We start from the raw sequence: 17525 nt of genomic DNA on the forward strand, positions 1-17525 counted from the left end.
TTCCTTAAACAACAATGGATTTCTTTTTGCTTGTTTTGGGTCGCAATATGGAGACAACAAAAATACACATCCTTTATGAGAGACCAAAGTTGATGAACACTGAATTATGTTGAAACAGATACAGAAGGGGGAAGAATTCCTTGCAAATACAAAACAGAGTCTCACTCACTACATTAGCAATGACCTTGCATATCAAGCATCTCACTCGGACCTTTCAGTCTCTCTAATCCTTCTCTGACCAAGAAACGAATCCTCTGCTTGCCAGTGCAGTTCCGGGTAGTCTCCATCTCTTGTCTAATCTGCTGTTTCAATTCAACTGTGAAATCCATCACAATCAATGCAACACCGTTGAGCTTTCAACCATTATGCACTACGGAAGCATAAAAATTTGTTTGAAGATAATGCACACCAGACTTTCAAACTAGAGCTCAAATACGTTTAAGAAAAACTGAAATATCAATAACAATAATTACAAGTTTGGAACACGGGTACCAGGTCGAGAAGTGTAAACGAGTTATAAAATTGTCAATTCGACGAGGAAAATGTTTGAAAACAACTCATAAAATTTAATCTTAAGTAGGTGGCAAATTTGATAAAAGACTATATTAAGAAATGACTATGAAAATGTAAAAGAATGATATCAAATTATCATGAAAAACTGAGGTCCTCGTTAAAATAAAATATAGAAACATTACTTACCAAAGAAGAAAAAATTAGAAACACAGACAACCTGTTTATAAAAAGGTCAGAAACATTGTCCTTTGAAAATATAATTACAATTCATAAGCATTTCTGAATATAATCTCTCAAAAGAGTTACCAGCAAGGCAAGTTTTTACTATTCAAGGCAAGTTACTTCTCTGTTAATGCATGTGATGTGACTCTGTCAGATAATCTAGAGTTTGTAAACCAAAATTAATTTGTTTGAAAAGTCTTTGCAAATTTGTTCCTTATTTGAGCAGCAGTTTTTGAAATTTCTACCCTTGAAAACTTCATGGAAATAAGAGACAAAATAATTTTTTTTTTTTTTTTTAAAAAAAAGAAAAAGAAAAGGAAAGAAGGCATTTGAGACTTGAGAGTTGTCAGTGCAACATATGATGTTATAATTAAATTCCAACCACAAGGGATTTTCAAGTCTTTAGTTATAAATTTGCCTAGGTTTTGAACAAAGATCAAGTCATCAAACAAGTATACAAACAAACAAACAGAAAAAAACAAAGGGAATTAGTGAACATAAGATTAGAAGAAAGTACAAATTTTGGAAAAACAACCAGTAAGTTTCCCTTATGTTAAAAGCTTCCATATATTCTTCTTATTTCCAAACCACAAACTATTAGTTATGTACACGATTTTCCTAAGTTACAAAATCTTACCTCTTGCATGACCAGGGGCTCTTCGAGCAGTCCTTAAAGCTTGCCTGTACAGCTTCAATACTCGAGCACGGAGGATAAATTCCTGCAAATCCAAGGGGAGAACAATAACTGAATCCCTTCCACAGTTGCATACTTTGAAATCGGAGTCTATCTTACGAGCAAAGCTGATCCAAATAGTGACTAACTTTACTAGAAAGCAAATTGATTTTAACATTTCAAAGTTATGTTCAAAATTCAGAATAAGATCTCAATCAAACTTATTAATTTCTTAGGATTAGTTTAGTAAACGCATACACTTCTAATTAGAGTTCGCCCCACTGGTGTGAGTCAGTGACCTCAGTCAATACATTCATAAATGCACTTCTAATTAGAGTTTGCCCCACTGGTGCGACCATGTCACTGCGTGACATTCTGTTACCTATTCTTCTCAATGTACCATGCCAACAAAATACGAGATGAGTATGCGCATAGATTTTTCTTCTCAAACACACACCATGGTATGGGGTTGCCTTCTTTTGCACATCCCATTTAACTTAAATTCTAATTGGTTATATTCTAACAAAATAATAATATGTAAATGTTATTTAACGTGAAAAAATGTTTCTACATACCCATTCAAGTCAATTCCCTGTATTCCAGGATTTGAGAACGCGTTGATAATTAAAAACAGATCTGATCCCATACTCATACCTCAATGTATGTGACATAGTTTACATATCCAAAAATTATTCAACATTCCGTGACAAAGGACATTATCCAATTTTGGTCCTGCCACAACAAGGTCTTCGGGAGAGGGACTCAAGACAGACCTAAGATTTGGTATATCACAAAGTGGCTGCTCTAAGACTCGAACTTGTACTAATGACCCTGATATTCAGGGGCGTGCCTCTGAACATTTCCACCACAATTAAGTGACTAGCAATTATTAACCATATTCTTGTTAGAGGAGAAGAATGGAAAAAGAAAAAAGAAAAAAGAAAAAGAAAAAAGAAAAAGAAAAAGGAGGATTGAGGGGGCATAGACTCCTAGTGCCATAAATCATTTAACTTATTGTATTTTCAAAAGAGTCAGCTAAAAGACTACATAATAAAATTCAGCAAAAATTATTCATGATTCATAAATGCAAATTTTGAAATAGTCTAGCCTTGGAAAATATATGAGACATAAAAATTAAATAAAATGTCAGACTATGTGCGCTAAAATATCCATCAGCATATTTTGGAGATAATTTGTTTCCAGTAAAAGCTCCATGCACTACAGTTGCTTTTCATCAAACAAACATTTAAGGTTTTAAAATGCAAATTAACAGCCTATGATACATGAACATAGGTGATGGGCCACCAGTCTCACAGGCTAAACCTACTCCTATAAGTACTCTTCCCTTGTGAAGAGACACCATTATTAGCTGTAATAGCAGAACAGCCAGAAGTACTCGAACAATTCTACCTTACTTTTGACAACAAAATGACAGAAATACTCCTCCATAAAGTAACTTAATCGCTTTGATTTGGAACTACGTGAACCTCAAAGGTACTAGACGCTAACGAAGAACATGCTATACCCATAAACAAGCAAATTGCATTTTGATGTTATGCACAAAATTCCTTCGAATGGATTCATTCTCATTAATGTCATCTACTTCGTTAGAATCATTACCTCCATTCATGGACGCGAATGCAATCACAAACAATCATAAATAAGAACGGCCATTTTACGCTGTGCCTTGTAACATGTCGATGTAAAGCAATTTCCTCAAGCTACTCAGCCAATGTATGAAATGCAACTAGCAATACTCAACATGAAACCACTACTTATATGCGCACACAAACACACACACCCACACACACACACATATCAAACAATTAAACCTATTTATCAAACAACCATCTGACCGAATATTGAATTGACAAAAAAAGCTTGCATGAGGATGTAAGTTAGGGTTAACTCATAGGAACACAAGGATTTTGCAATCCAAAAATTATGATATACAAAAATAGCAGTTACAGATTCTTCCCAAAAAAATTATGTGTGTGATTTTATTTTCAGTTCAATCCTTCAATCAAATCAATCGTAGTGACATTACTCCTTAAAAACCCTAAAACTTGGATTTTTGGATTCAACAAATGTATGAAACAAATACAAATTGTTTAAAGGGAAAAAGTTTAGGTATACCTTGGGGACAATGAGAAAATCGAGTGTTCTTTCTTCCTTATTCTCTAGCGTGGACGTTTTCAACAACGAAATCGAAATCTGGTCGTTATCAGCAAGAAGCAATTCGTTGTGGGTGCAGATTTCATTATTTCAAGTTTCTACTTTCACCCGAGAATTAACCCACCCGGAATCCAGCTACCCAACTGCCTTTCACAGCCCAACCCACCCAAAATGCACTCTCTTTTTATTTTGGGTTGGGGTCAAACGGGCTAGGAGTTCGGCCCATTTACCAGACCATATGTCCCCAAGTCAAGGAGTGGGGGTTTATCAGGTCTAATAATTATTTTTCACTAATCAGTTATCATTTTCCATTGGAATATGATGTATAGAGTATTTTCATTTATACCCATTATATTTAGATCCGATTTTCCCCATCTCGATCGATCACGTTCTGATAGGGCGTTTTGCATAATATCAGATGATTCTGATACTACGTGTAATAAATCGAATGCTTTACGATCATATCCAAAAGCTTAAACTATTAGGTGAGTCTAACACTCAACCCATTTATATCCCTTACATTTTCCATACAAATCTTACCACTTAGAACTAGAATGTTTAATTCATTTTAAATTGAAAGGAGTTTCAAATTTTGTTTAATTAACATCCTTTGGAAACAATGTTCTGACAATTGAGTAAAAAAGATTGTAATTTCATAACTATCAAAGTAGTCTTCATATTTTTATCTTTTATATTTTTTCCTATTTTATATTATATTTGGAAGGATCGAATCAGTATTTTGGATTTGGAATTAAAGAAAATTAAGTTCAAAATTTAAGTTGAATTTTCTCCGATCTCACTTTCAAGATGCGATTCAGTGTTCCAAACACAACGATATTCTTGAGAGACCTTTGGCCTTCTTCAATTGTGTAGATTAAGGATTAAAAAAAATGTAAATTAAGAAATCTACTTGATATGCATGATTCATTGTTATGGGTGGCAAAATTTGACATGATTTGTCAACACGACTTGAACTTGACATGAGTTAAGCGGGTGTTCGTTTATAAATGGGTTGATACGATTAATCTATTTAGTTAATCGTGTCATGTTTAGATTGAGGGGTTCAAACTGTGTAACTCGTTTATACACGTTTAACTATACATATCATAAATAAGTATTTATTTGAGTTCCAAAATTACTATTTAAACCTGTGTCTTATAATTTACTTTTTTGTAGACTAAAGATTATTTAGTAATTTAATTAGATTGAAACTTATATTTTTTTTAGTATTTATTGTTTGATTGAGGATTATTAATAATTTAAATAATATAATGTTTTGTTTTTGTAAATTAGTCATTAAATAAAATATACGTGTAACTCATTGAATAAATAGGTCGAATTAGTATTGAGAATTTTTGATACGATTTGTGTTCCGGTCAAACCATTTAACATAATATTCTTCTTCGTTTGATACAACACGACTACGGCACATGCGCACAAATTCTCACCCCTGTCGTTGTTACATCAATTTTGTTTATTTATTATTTATTTATCCTTTGGTGCGAATGATAGAGATACAAAGAGACATGGGTCACATACTTTGGTTCATCACGATTTAGGGGGACACACTCCTTTCTGTTTCCTCTGTGCCCCTGGGAGTAGTGGTTCCCAAGCACGTCCCTGTCTTATTGTCTCCTCTTCATTCATTTCGTTTTTTAATATATAGTATAAATTAAGCACCGAGCGGATGAACACTCGCAAGTTATATGTACACCACTTGACGCTCGAACCACATAGCTGTCCAGTGTCCACACCCCAAACCTTGTTAAGTTGCTTGGTGGGGACATCAGGGATATGTATATATATATATATATATCGAAATAAAATATCCCGAGCACTTAATATGCAGTACTTTCTGTCAATAAAAATTCTATATTTTTTCTAAATCTAAATAATAATAATTTATAATTGACAGGAGACATTATATTATGAATAATGATTCAGGATTTAAAAGTCCTATAACTTTTATTTATTTATGTGAGTTTAAAGCTATTCGAAAAAGGAAGATGGGTTTAGCAGAGCACAGAATTCTCAAGGGCGTCATGCAACAAATCATGCCCAGGCCCTAGTATATTTTGCTTCACTAGATTAGTCCGGCCTAGTTCAATCCTCGTCAAAATTATTAAGGAAAGAAAGTTAAATATTGGAAATATAAAAAAAATTTCAAGACCACTGTTCATTTTTTTCTTCTTTATTTTTGGAAAGAACAATAATAACTAATTGTTTTGTGAAACTTGATTAATAGAGAAGCTTTCTCATTAAACCAAGAGTAATAATACTAAAAACGATTGACGCAATGAATAGACAAAAGGATTAATAATTAACTCTCTCTCTCTCATTTTAATCAATGGGTACAATATTCAAATAGACATTTATATCATCATTTTTCTTGAACTAACTAAAATTTTCACTTAAATTGGATTATTCAAGAGCATCCCGACAACCGTAAAAGAAAAAATATTAAAACAATGTTGGGTCCTTCCGAACCGAGCGCTTGGCGAGACACCAGAGCAAGAAACAGATCTAGTTTTGCACTATTCAACTCAAGCAGATGTGGAAGTAGCCAAGCAGGGACCATAAGCGTTTGTTAAGGATCAGTGCTATGCTCCCACATTCAAACCCCCACACATACAAGAGAGGAGAGAACATTTTAGCTTGCAATTCTTTCCAGACCAATTATATAATGAAGACACACCGCATTGCTCAATCAGAACTTCCACCAGAACCGGGAAACTCTGTAACAAAGAAATCACCTTTCCATAAACTAAGGGCCTGTTTCTTTTTTATGGAAATGAGAGGAGAAAAAAAAAAAACAAGAAAAGAAAACAGGAATGATATCAATAGAAATGTTGTGTTGTTTTGTCTTGAAAAAATAGGAAGGAATACGAATGGGTAACAAGCTCTCCTCCCTTTGGGAAGGTCGAGTGTTCAACTTCGGTGGAGACAAAAACACACTAGCGTAGTGCATGTTCCCTTGAACTTTTGTCAAGGGAAAAAATTAAAGAAAAAAATGAAGGAGAAGAAGAAGGGAGAAGTGGATGGATTTGGACGGATAAAGAGGGATTCACAACCCCCCACGTGGTAATTTTCTTATCTTTCTACAAGTGGAAGCACGATGCAAAGTTAATACTATATTTTTCTTCATTAATCAACCAAACAAATTGAGAAGTTAACACTTCCATTTCTTTTCTTTCATAACTAACGTTATTCTCGTGATTGTTTTATGAACTCCATGTCACAAAGCCCTTAAATATAGTCAGTCCTACTGGTGTTATCCCTGAGTCAACTTCATCAGCCACATATTGTCGACAATTAAAAATAGGTTGAACTATTAGTCACTCAAAGCTATTTAGCCTAGCCAATATTCTAGTTACAGAAACATTTCACAAGCTACCCAGCCTGTCCTGTTCGTGTCAGAATACTGAAAGATATATTGTTAATTTGTTATTAAGCGACTAATGCTACACTTTTGTTTACAAGAGATTCCATATGTTAGTGCATTGGCATACCCAGTGGTAAACGTGCACCTATCAATCCACTGGACTGCAGCAAAAAACTTCATCTCTTTAAATTTAAACACCCTGTTCATAACTAGATAACAACTGCGCGAACCCATTTGCAAAGAAAGGAGCATATTCTATGAATCAATATCTAACCAAGCACCTAGACATTCCAAGAAAGGGACGGCCACTGATCAAACTCTCACCAATTCGAATCAATATATTAAAATTTAAAACTTTCAGAATAAAAGTGGGTTTTGTCTTTCTTGACCAAGTGTCTGTCCAACAGTTCGTCTATTGCTGTGTAATAAACGCCGGTGGCGGAGGGCTATGTTGGAGCGGAGGTGGTTCAGAGAGATTGGGAGGTTTCGACATTAATGGACGTTGGGGATCATCTTCTCTTTGCGGGCAGTTGGGCGAGCAATGCAACAATGTAAATAAAATTTGCGGGTTATAAATATTAAATAACCAGGAGAGAAATTATACTGTGACACCTTCAAATTTATAATTACTAGTATTTCAATAAAAAATTACAAATTGCAAATTATCCCCCCCAAAAAGAGTAGAGTAGAAAATTCAATAAATAAAAAGCTTGTACATACGTGAACTCAATTTAATATTTTTAGAAGCAAACAAGACGACCATTTTGTTCACTAGCAATGAGGATTTTAAAATTGAAACCTATCCGATCCGATCACACTATTTATACCATATTAATTATGGACTAATCCAATTGGGTACCTTTTATGAAACAAAAGTCAAAATAATTCCATCATAGAATTGGATGATGTGCTAACGGATATGAAATTGGGAGTTATGAGATTTGTTTTAGAAAAATGATTTATGCACCAATTTGTTTTAGTAAATTGTCAAAACTTACTTATTTTAATTGGTCCATTTATGTAACAAATAAGGGAGTGGAACCCTCCACTTATTTATATTATGCATAACTAATCAATCAGAAAGTTTTGAATAGGTATTCACTACAACAAATTGGTGCAAATATAGCTCTCTTTTTTTTATTATTTTTAATAAGGTGTAGTGAGGTATTTGAATTTATTTTATTATTATTATTATTATTATTATTATTATTATTATTATAATCCGTTATCATATAAGGTGTAGTGAGGTATTTGAATTTATTTCATTATTATTATAATTATTATTATTATAATCCGTTATCATAATTAAATTCATCCACATACACTGACAGACATCAGCATAGCGTCTAAACAAATCAATAAAATTTAATTTCAATTGTTGAAAATGGAATTTCAATTTTACTCTTGAATTAAAGTCATTTTTTTTGTGCTGTGTGACATGAATGGTTTGTTGAGAGCTTTTGAGTAGCTTCAAGGTCCTAAAAAATCAGAGAAAAATTAACACTTAATTCTATAAAGCCTTTTGTATTTTAAATCCTTCTTTTAAATTGTCATTTGTTAAATATCAAATGATATATGATGATGCCATCCAAATTTACCTTCCATGCTAAGATTTTTAATTTCTTCAATTATTCCACTAAATTATACCACATGGAAAAAGTAGTAAAGAAAAGAATTTGGAATTACTTTATCAGATTTTAGAATAATTTTTTTTTTTTTTTTTTTTTTTTTTTTTTAAAAAACTTTTTTTTTGTTCCTTTTCGGTAACAACATGCCACAGGTTCAATTGGGTAAAAAGACCCAAAAACAACTGCAAAATGGATTTCATCCTTCCAAAATTTCTTCACAAACTGCCAATTCCTTAAACAACAATGGATTTCTTTTGCTTGTTTTGGGTCGCAATATGGAGACAACAAAAATCCATATCCTTTATGAGGGACCAAAGTTGATGAACACTGAATTATGTTGAAACAGATACAGAGGAGGGAAGAATTCATTGCAAATACAAAATAGAGTCTCACTCACTACATTAGCAATGACCTTGCATATCAAGCATCTCACTCAGACCTTTCAGTCTCTAATCCTTCACTAACCAACAAACGAATCCTCTGCTTGTCGTTGCTGTTCCGGTTAGTCTCCATCTCTTGTCTAATCTGCTGTTTCAATTCAACTGTGAAATCCATCACAATCAATGCAACACCGTTAAATATGTTTACAAAAAAATTGAAATACCAATAACAAAAATGACAAGTTCGGAACATGGACACCAAGTTGAGAAGTGTAAACTGAGATATAAAATTGTCAATTCGATGAGGAAAATGTTTGAAAACAACTTCTAAAATTTAATCATAAGTAGGTGTCAAATTTGGTAAAAGACTACATCAAGAAATGACTATGAAAATGTAAAATTAATTTGTCTGAAAAGTCTTTGCAAATTTGTTCCTTATTTGTCTATCAAAAGGAAAATGGTCCTTTTCTGAAACATCTACACACCAACATGAGCAGCACTGTTTTAAATTTTTACCTTTGAAAACTTCATGGAAATAAGAGACAAAATAATTTATTTTTTATTATTATTATTTTTTTTTTAAAAAAAGAAAAGGAAAAGAAGACAATTGAGAGTTGTCAGTGCAACAGATGATGTTAAATTTAAATTCCAATTACAATGGATTTCCAAGTCTATAGTTATAAATTTGCCTAGGTTTTGAACAAAAAGATTAAGTCATCCAAACAAGTATACAAACAAACAGAAAAGGCAAAGGGAGTTGGTGAACATAAGATTGGAAGAAAGTACAAATTTTGGCAAAACAACCTGTAAAAGCTGCCCTATATTCTGCTTGTTTCCAAACCACAAAGTATTGGTTATGTACATGATTTTCATAAGTTAGAAAACCTTACCTCTTGCATGACCAGGGGCTCTTCGAGCAGTCCTTAGAGCTTGCCTGTACAGCTTCAATACTCGAGCACGGAGGATAAATTCCTGCAAATCCAAGGGGAGAACCATAACTGATTCCCTTCCACAATTGCATACTTCGAAATCAGAGTCTATCTTAGGAGCAAAGCTGGTCCAAATAATGACTAAATTTACTAGAAAGCAAATTGAGATTAACATTTTGAAGTTATGTTCAAAATTCAGAATAAGATCTCAATCAAACTTATTAATTTCTTAGGATTAGTTCAGTCGAGGCATAAACTTCTAATTAGAGTTTGCCCCACTGGTGTGACCTCAGTCGACGCATTCTCAAATGCACTTCTAATTAGAGTTTGCCCCACTGGTGCGACCATGTCACTATGTGACATACTGCATTACCTATTCCTCTCAACGTAACATGCCAACAAAATATGAGATGATTATGGGTATAGTTTTTTCTTCTGATACACAAACCATGATATGGGGTTGCCTTCTTTAGCACATCTTATTTAACTTAAATTCTAATTGGTTATATTCTTGAAAAATATTAACATTGTACATTATGTTGTTATTTAATGTTAAAAAATGTTTCTACATACTCATTCAAGTCAAGCCCCCGTATTCCAAAATTTAGGGAAGCGTTGATGATTAAAAACAGATCTGGTCCCATACACATACATCAGTGTCTGTCACACAGCTCACATCCAAAAATTAATCAACATTCCATGAAAAAAGACATTATCCAATTTTGGTCCCGCTACAGCAAGGTCTTTGGGAGTGCTCAAGACAAACCTAACATTTGATATGTCACAAAGTGGTTGCTCTAAGACTCAAACTCGTACCAATGACATTGATATTCAAGGGTTAAACTGCCAAAATAGGAAACGGCCCTCTCAACATTTCCATCACATTCAGTGATTCGCAATAATTGCATTTGCAGAAGAGTCAGCTAAAAGACTATACTAAAAACTCAGCAGAAATTATTCATGATTCTGACATAAACATAAATGTTCAATTAGTCTAGCCCTGGAAAATATATGAAGCATAAAAATTAAATAAAATGTCTGACTATGTGCACTAAAGTATCCCATCAGCATATTTTGGTGATAATTTGTTTCCATTAAAAGCTCCATGAACTACAGTGGCTTTTCATCAGTCAAACACATAAGGTTTTAAAAATACAAATTAACAGCCTCTGATATATGAACATAGGTGATGGGCCACCAGTCCTACTCCTACTCCCACGAGTCCTCTTTCCTAGTGAAGAGACACCACCATTCAGCTGAAATAGCAGGATAGCCAGAAGTGCTCAAGCAATTCTACCTTACTTTTGACAACAAAATGACAGAAATGTTCCTCCAAAAAGTAACTTAATTGCTTGATTGTAACTACATGAACCTCGAAGGTACTAGACGCTAACGAAGAACATGCTATGCCCATAAACAAGAGAATTTCATTTTGATGCTATGCACAAAATTCCTTAGAATGGATTCATTCTGATGAATGTCATCCCCTTCATGAGAATCATTACCTTCATTCATGGACACAAAAAATATCCATTTTTGGAATGGACACGTATTTTTGGACATCCCAAAATAGAAAGATGGATAACAATTTTAGGACGGAGGGAGTAAATGTTATTTAATGTGAAAAAATGTTTCTACATACCCATTCAAGTCAAGCCCCCGTATTCTAAGATTTGGCAACGTTTTGCTAATTAAAAACAGATCTGATCCCATACTCATACTGATGAGTACTGAAAAATACATATTTAAACCCCTTAAGCTTAGGCATTCTAGTACCTTTATCTATTTTACTTTGCCGTTTTAGATTGATTTCGAATTATTTCCATTTTCAGGCACTTATCCCGAAAATAAGTTAACTCAGCCAAATAAGAGCTTAATTGAAGCAATTCTGAGATTAAACAAAGAAAGGAGCAAAGTGGAAGAAGAAAGAAGCAAAATGAAGCAAAGCAGCAAGTTCGATCGATCCAAGTCCAAGGTTCGATTGATCGAACAATGATCGATCTCAACACTTCAAGATAAATCCAAGCCTTGACCCAAAAGCACTTAAGTCCAAAAGTTCGATCGATCTAACATTATTCTTCGATCGATCGAACACCTTTGTCCTTATCCAAATGATTGATCTTATCCATAGTTGTCCACCCACTAACCACCTTTTGTCCTTTTCCCAAAAATATCTTCCAAAATATCTCGAATTTGTCTTTTCCCAAAAAGCTCAGCCAGTTGGATCGATCCAGCCTTAGTTTGATCGATCTCAGCCAATTCGATCGATCCAAGTCCAAGGTTCGATCGATCGAACTTCCTCCAAGTGCAAAAAGTTAAAATTCCAGCTCATTGAAAGTTGTCCTTTATCCAATCATTGGAGAATATTGTGTGCACGACCCTAGCTCATTTGGGGTAACCTACCTATATAAGGATAATGATTGCTTTTTAGTAAGGATATAGATAGATGGATAGATGGAGAGGGGAGCCAACATTTATATTCATATCATCTCTTGGAGAGGAAGCTTAGAGGAGGAAGAGGCTAGAGACACCATTGGAGATCTTCATCAACAAGGAGCAAACCTCTTCCATGGAATTAGCCCTTGAGGGTTCGAGCATCATCACCATGAGTGGCTAGACATCCTCTTGGGGCTAGAGTTAGCCCCAAGCATGCTTTCTATATCTTAATCTTGTGTATTATTGAGGAATTAGTGTTGTAATTGATGTTTTGACACTTTGATATATATAGATCTTGTTTATTCAATGATTTATGTAGTTTAATGCTTCCAATTGGTTATTTCATTCTATCTATATGTCTATGTATGCTAGAATAGATGTTCATGTGCTTATCTCTAGATTTTGTGTTATTAATGCATGTCTATGTGTATTGATGCTATAGATTTAGAGATTGTCAAAACATTGTGCTTAAAAGAATGCTCTTGTGATTTTCTAGATGGTCCATGCTTACTTCTTGATGGATTATGCCTCTCCCTTAGCTTAGTTAGTTTAATTTCATGCCACTAGTTTAATTGTAGTGTAGTGATAGTATAATTGTTAGATGAGAGGACAATCCATGCTAGTTGTTTGATGTTCCATACTTTTGAATGCAAGTAACATATGTCTCTAACCTTGTGGTGTATTTGGCTTGTGAACTTAATGAAATGATTAATGACTTGCTAGATATGTTGTGCTTCTCACATGCCATTTAGACAATATATACTTAATTGCTAGATGTATTGTGCTTTTTACATGTTAATTAGATAATGTATGCTTAAATTGGTCACCCCTGCTAATTGAATCAACCAAGCACATACACACAAATATTATAACACACTTTACCCTCATTAGTCACTAGTTGGAAGTGTAGAAAAGCATTGCTTGGTGGTGACTTCTAAACCCCAAGATCTCTCTCTCTCTCTTGCTTACGCTTGTTACATTCAATCACTTAGTTTAATTTAGTTGCTCTTTAGTTTACTTAACCAACCAACCATTTGTTGATCACTCGACCTACTGACCCTAGTTGCATTTTCACATTCAAGTACGACTCCAATCCCTTGGGACGATCCCTTCTCACTCATACTACATAGTATAGGTGTTAAGCGGTTTATAAATTTAACTATGATGCCCACTTGACACTAATTTCCAAACTTAAGGTGTTGCGCATTATTTTGTGCACACCAAGGGGAGAGCATCACCAGTTTTTGGCGCCGTTGCTGGGGATTAGGCAACGTTGTATTTGTGGAATCAATTAGAAATTAGTACTCTTTTGATCGTGTTTTTACTTGTTTCATTTTTCTTTTGGTTACTTATTGTGTTTGTTCATATTTGACAAGGAGCATTGAGCAAGAAGGCAAACAAATGAACATCCAAGTAAAGAAGCTAAGCAAAGAAAGGAAAAATGCTAAAAACTTAAAAATTGCTAAGCTTTAAATTTGGAGTTGAAGTGCTAAAGGACCTTTGTGAGACTTTCTTTACTCAATCCCTTAGTTAAATCGTCGGCCCGCGTGGAGGCAAGTTTTTAAATTCTTAGATAGATCGTGAGCTCGCGTGGAGGCAATTTACTTTTCTTTGCATGTTGTTCAAGCAGAAGTTTGTTGATGGTTGATTTGTTGCAAAGGGGGAGTGCTTGCTTGTTTTGTGGTGATTTGTGTGTCATTTGTAGTCTTGTGTAAACCTCGCCATACCATTCATACTAGGTATTCATATGGAAAATCTAGAGGGTAATCTTGGCTACTTAGACCCACGTTTTATGCAAAACGCACCACTTAATCAACATGGCCCCGGAGTCCAGGCTCCAATTCCTCCAATGGTCCTTCGTGATCATTATAGTCTTCATGCATACCATACACCTACTTGCATTGTGCTGCCTAATTTTGAGGCTAATCAATATGAAATCAAGCCCGAGACCATTCAAATGTGTCCACTCTTTTATGGCTTAGATGAAGAGGAACCATATAGGCATCTTAATGAATTTCTTGAACTATGTTCCACCGTAAGGTACATGAATGTTCCGGAGGAAGTTCTTAAACTACTCCTCTTCCCTTTCACACTTAAAAACAAAGCAAAGCATTGGTTCAATACTTTAAGGGTAAATTCAATCACATCTTGGGCACAAATGCAAAATGAGTTTTTAAAAAAATTTTACCCCGTAAGTTTGACCAATGTAATGTGTGTTTCAATTAGAGAATTTTCTCAAAGGGAAGGAGAGTTGTTGCATAAGGCTTGGGAGAGATTGAATGACTTGCTAAGAAAGTGTCCACATCATGGCATTCCAAAATGGCAAGTGGTCCAATATTTCTATGAAAGCCTATCCGATATGCAAAAGGACATTGCTGATACCTCATGTGGAGGCTCATATTTTGGGAAACATGAAGACGATATTTGGCACCTCTTTGAGAAAATGAGTGAGAATTCTTTGCACAAACATTACATTTCTCGGTTCGATCATCATTCTAAGGAGGAAAGTGAAAAAGTTTGCCAAATTGAAATTTCAAGGGAAATTGTAGCCGAAATTAAAACTCTTTCTCAAAAACTTGATCAATTCTTGTTAAGTCAAAGACCGGCTACCAATTCATCCCCTCTTCATCATTTTTCTCAATCTTGTGAGCCTTGCATGACATGTTCAAGTGTTCTACATACTACTTCCAATTGTCCCCATGGACATGTGTTTAATGAACATTTTGAACAAGTCAATGCTACATTTGCTCGACCTTATTCAAGTGCATATGTTCCAAAGTGGAATGAGAGTCCCAGTCCTTACCCAACCAAAATTTTTTAAAGCAAACACGTTCCACCTCATAAGAAGAATGGAGAGTCCCAAGGAATTGTTTCTTCTTCTCATCACCAAAGAATGAACCACTTTTCACATCCTCAAATGTATGACTCCCAAGTTGACACTCATTATCCTCATGCATTCTCTAGCAATTCAACATTTGAAGATAAGGTTTTGGTAGCTTTGGATAGTTTAGAAATGAATACCAACTTGTTGCATTCCCATTCTCAATCAATTTCAAAGCTTGAATCCTAAATCGGGACCATAGCTAATGTATTGAATGCAAGAGAGGTTAGGAAATTACCTAGTTAACCCGAGAGGAATCCAAAGACCCAATTTTGTGTGGAAGCAAACCTTACATCGGGGTGTTCTTCCCAAGCTCAAGCGCAAGCCATCACCACTTTGAGAAGTGGCAAGCAAGTGGATAATAGGGTTGAACTACCGAAGGAAGATAATGAATCGGTGCAACCTAAAGTTGTCACCCATCCAATTCCCAATCTCACTCCTACTTCCTTGAATGAAACTGTTCCTAACCGAAATTCTCAATCTTCTCCATCATCCTTTCAAATTACAAAGTCTTGTGAGCCAAAAGCTCCATTCCCTTATGCTTTAAAAGAAACTTCACCTTTAGAGAGGCAAGAAGGGAAAACACATGACATGATGGAAGTTTTTAAGCAAGTCAACATCAATCTTCCTCTTTTGGATGCCATTAAGCAAATCCCACCTTATGCAAATTCTTGAAAGATCTTTGCACACAAAAGAGGAAGAGCATGGGTCCAAGCCCTAAAAAAGTGTTCCTCACGGAGCAAGTGAGCTCCATTCTTCAACAAAACACTCCACTTAAGTTCAAAGATCTCAGTGCTCCGACTATTTCTTGTGTAATTGGAACACATGAAATTCGTAGAGCTCTTCTTGACTTAGGTACAAGTGTCAACTTGATTCCTTACTCCGTATATGTCCAATTAGGATTGAATGATTTGAAGCCAACCTCGGTGGTATTTCAAATGGCCGATAGATCCGTCAAAACACCTAGAGGCATGGTAGAGGACATCCTTGTAAAAGTGGATAAATTCTACTTTCCGATTGATTTTGTAATTCTTGATACCGAGCCGGTTGCCAATCCTTCCACCCACATCCCAATCATTTTGGGAAGACCATTCCTTGCCACTGCAAACGCAACAATTAATTGTAGATCCGGGATCATGGATCTTTCTTTTGACAATATGATGGTCAAACTCAATGTTTTCCATGCAAGTCGACATCCCACAGATGAAGAAGAGTGTTGTCTTGTTGATGTGTTAGACGAGGTTGTTGCGGAGTCAATTCCAACAATGATTGTGAAGCAACCAATTGAGGATAGTCTTTCATCTCTTTTATCCGATGATCCTCTTGCTTCTTGTCTTCTTGAAATGTATGGAAATTGTGGATTTGATGATGAAAAATCAATGAATGAAGTAAGCAATCTCATGGAATCGGTTGCAAGCTTAGATTGTCCATCTTGGAGAACTCCTATAGAACCCCTTCCTCCACTCTCTAGCACTCCACCGGTCTCATCTTTAATCTCTCCACCAACTCTTGAGCTTAAAACTCTACCTGTCAATCTCAAGTATGCATTTTTAGGTCCAAAAGAGACTCTTCCGGTTATCATTTCTTCAAGTCTTGAAAAAGATCAAGAAGAGGCACTCTTAAGTGTGCTTAAAGAAAATAAGGAAGCCATAGGATGGAATGTGGCGGATCTTATGGGAATTGACCCCTCTATTTGTATGCATCGCATACTTATGGAAGATGAGACAAAACCCTTTAGGGATACCCAAAGGAGACTTAATCCAAACATGAAGGAGGTAGTCAAGAAGGAAGTAGTCAAACTCTTAGATGCCGGAATCATTTATTCAATCTCTGATAGCAAGTGGGTGAGTCCAACTCAAGTAGTTCCCTAAAAATCGGGGATTACGGTGGTTGAGAATGCAAAAGATGAGGAAATCTCTAAGCGTACCGCCAATTCATGGCGTGTATACATTGATTACCGTAAATTGAATGCCGCCACTAGAAAGGATCACTTTCCTTTGCCATTCATTGATCAAATTCTAGAAAGATTGGCCGGGCAATAATATTATTGCTTCCTTGATGGCTATTCGAGGTACAATCAAGTAGCCCTTGACCCATTAGACCAAGAGAAAACCACCTTTACATGTCCATTCGGCACATTTGCTTATAGACGGATGCCTTTTGGTTTGTGCAATGCACCTGCCACATTCCAAAGGTGTATGATGTAAATTTTCTCGGACATGGTGGAGGAGTATCTAGAGGTCTTCATGGATGATTTTTCTGTTTTTGGGTCCTCATTTGATGCATGCCTTAAAAATCTAGTTTTG

At 35.2% G+C, this 17525-nt stretch overlaps 1 long non-coding RNA gene and 1 pseudogene across 2 annotated transcripts; both read right to left on the reverse strand.

The window, feature by feature from the left end:
• On the reverse strand, window positions 1-3676 carry LOC132303560 (uncharacterized). 2 transcript variants are annotated; one of them, XR_009481279.1, is made up of 3 exons: window positions 3545-3676; window positions 1373-1454; window positions 1-316 (listed from the first exon to the last, which is right to left on the reverse strand). It is a non-coding gene; the product is annotated as an uncharacterized LOC132303560 (long non-coding RNA). The 2 variants fall into 2 exon arrangements; XR_009481280.1 differs by having other exon boundaries at window positions 1-370.
• Window positions 3677-8787: 5111 nt separating this feature from the next.
• LOC132303562 (uncharacterized) overlaps window positions 8788-17525 on the reverse strand; it is a 52115-nt pseudogene continuing 43377 nt past the window's right edge.

This window comes from Cornus florida, unplaced genomic scaffold (assembly GCF_030987335.1).
Source record: "Cornus florida cultivar Cherokee Brave unplaced genomic scaffold, ASM3098733v1 CherokeeBrave_3.0.0_Hap2_Chr04, whole genome shotgun sequence".
Taxonomy (NCBI): Eukaryota; Viridiplantae; Streptophyta; class Magnoliopsida; order Cornales; family Cornaceae; genus Cornus; species Cornus florida.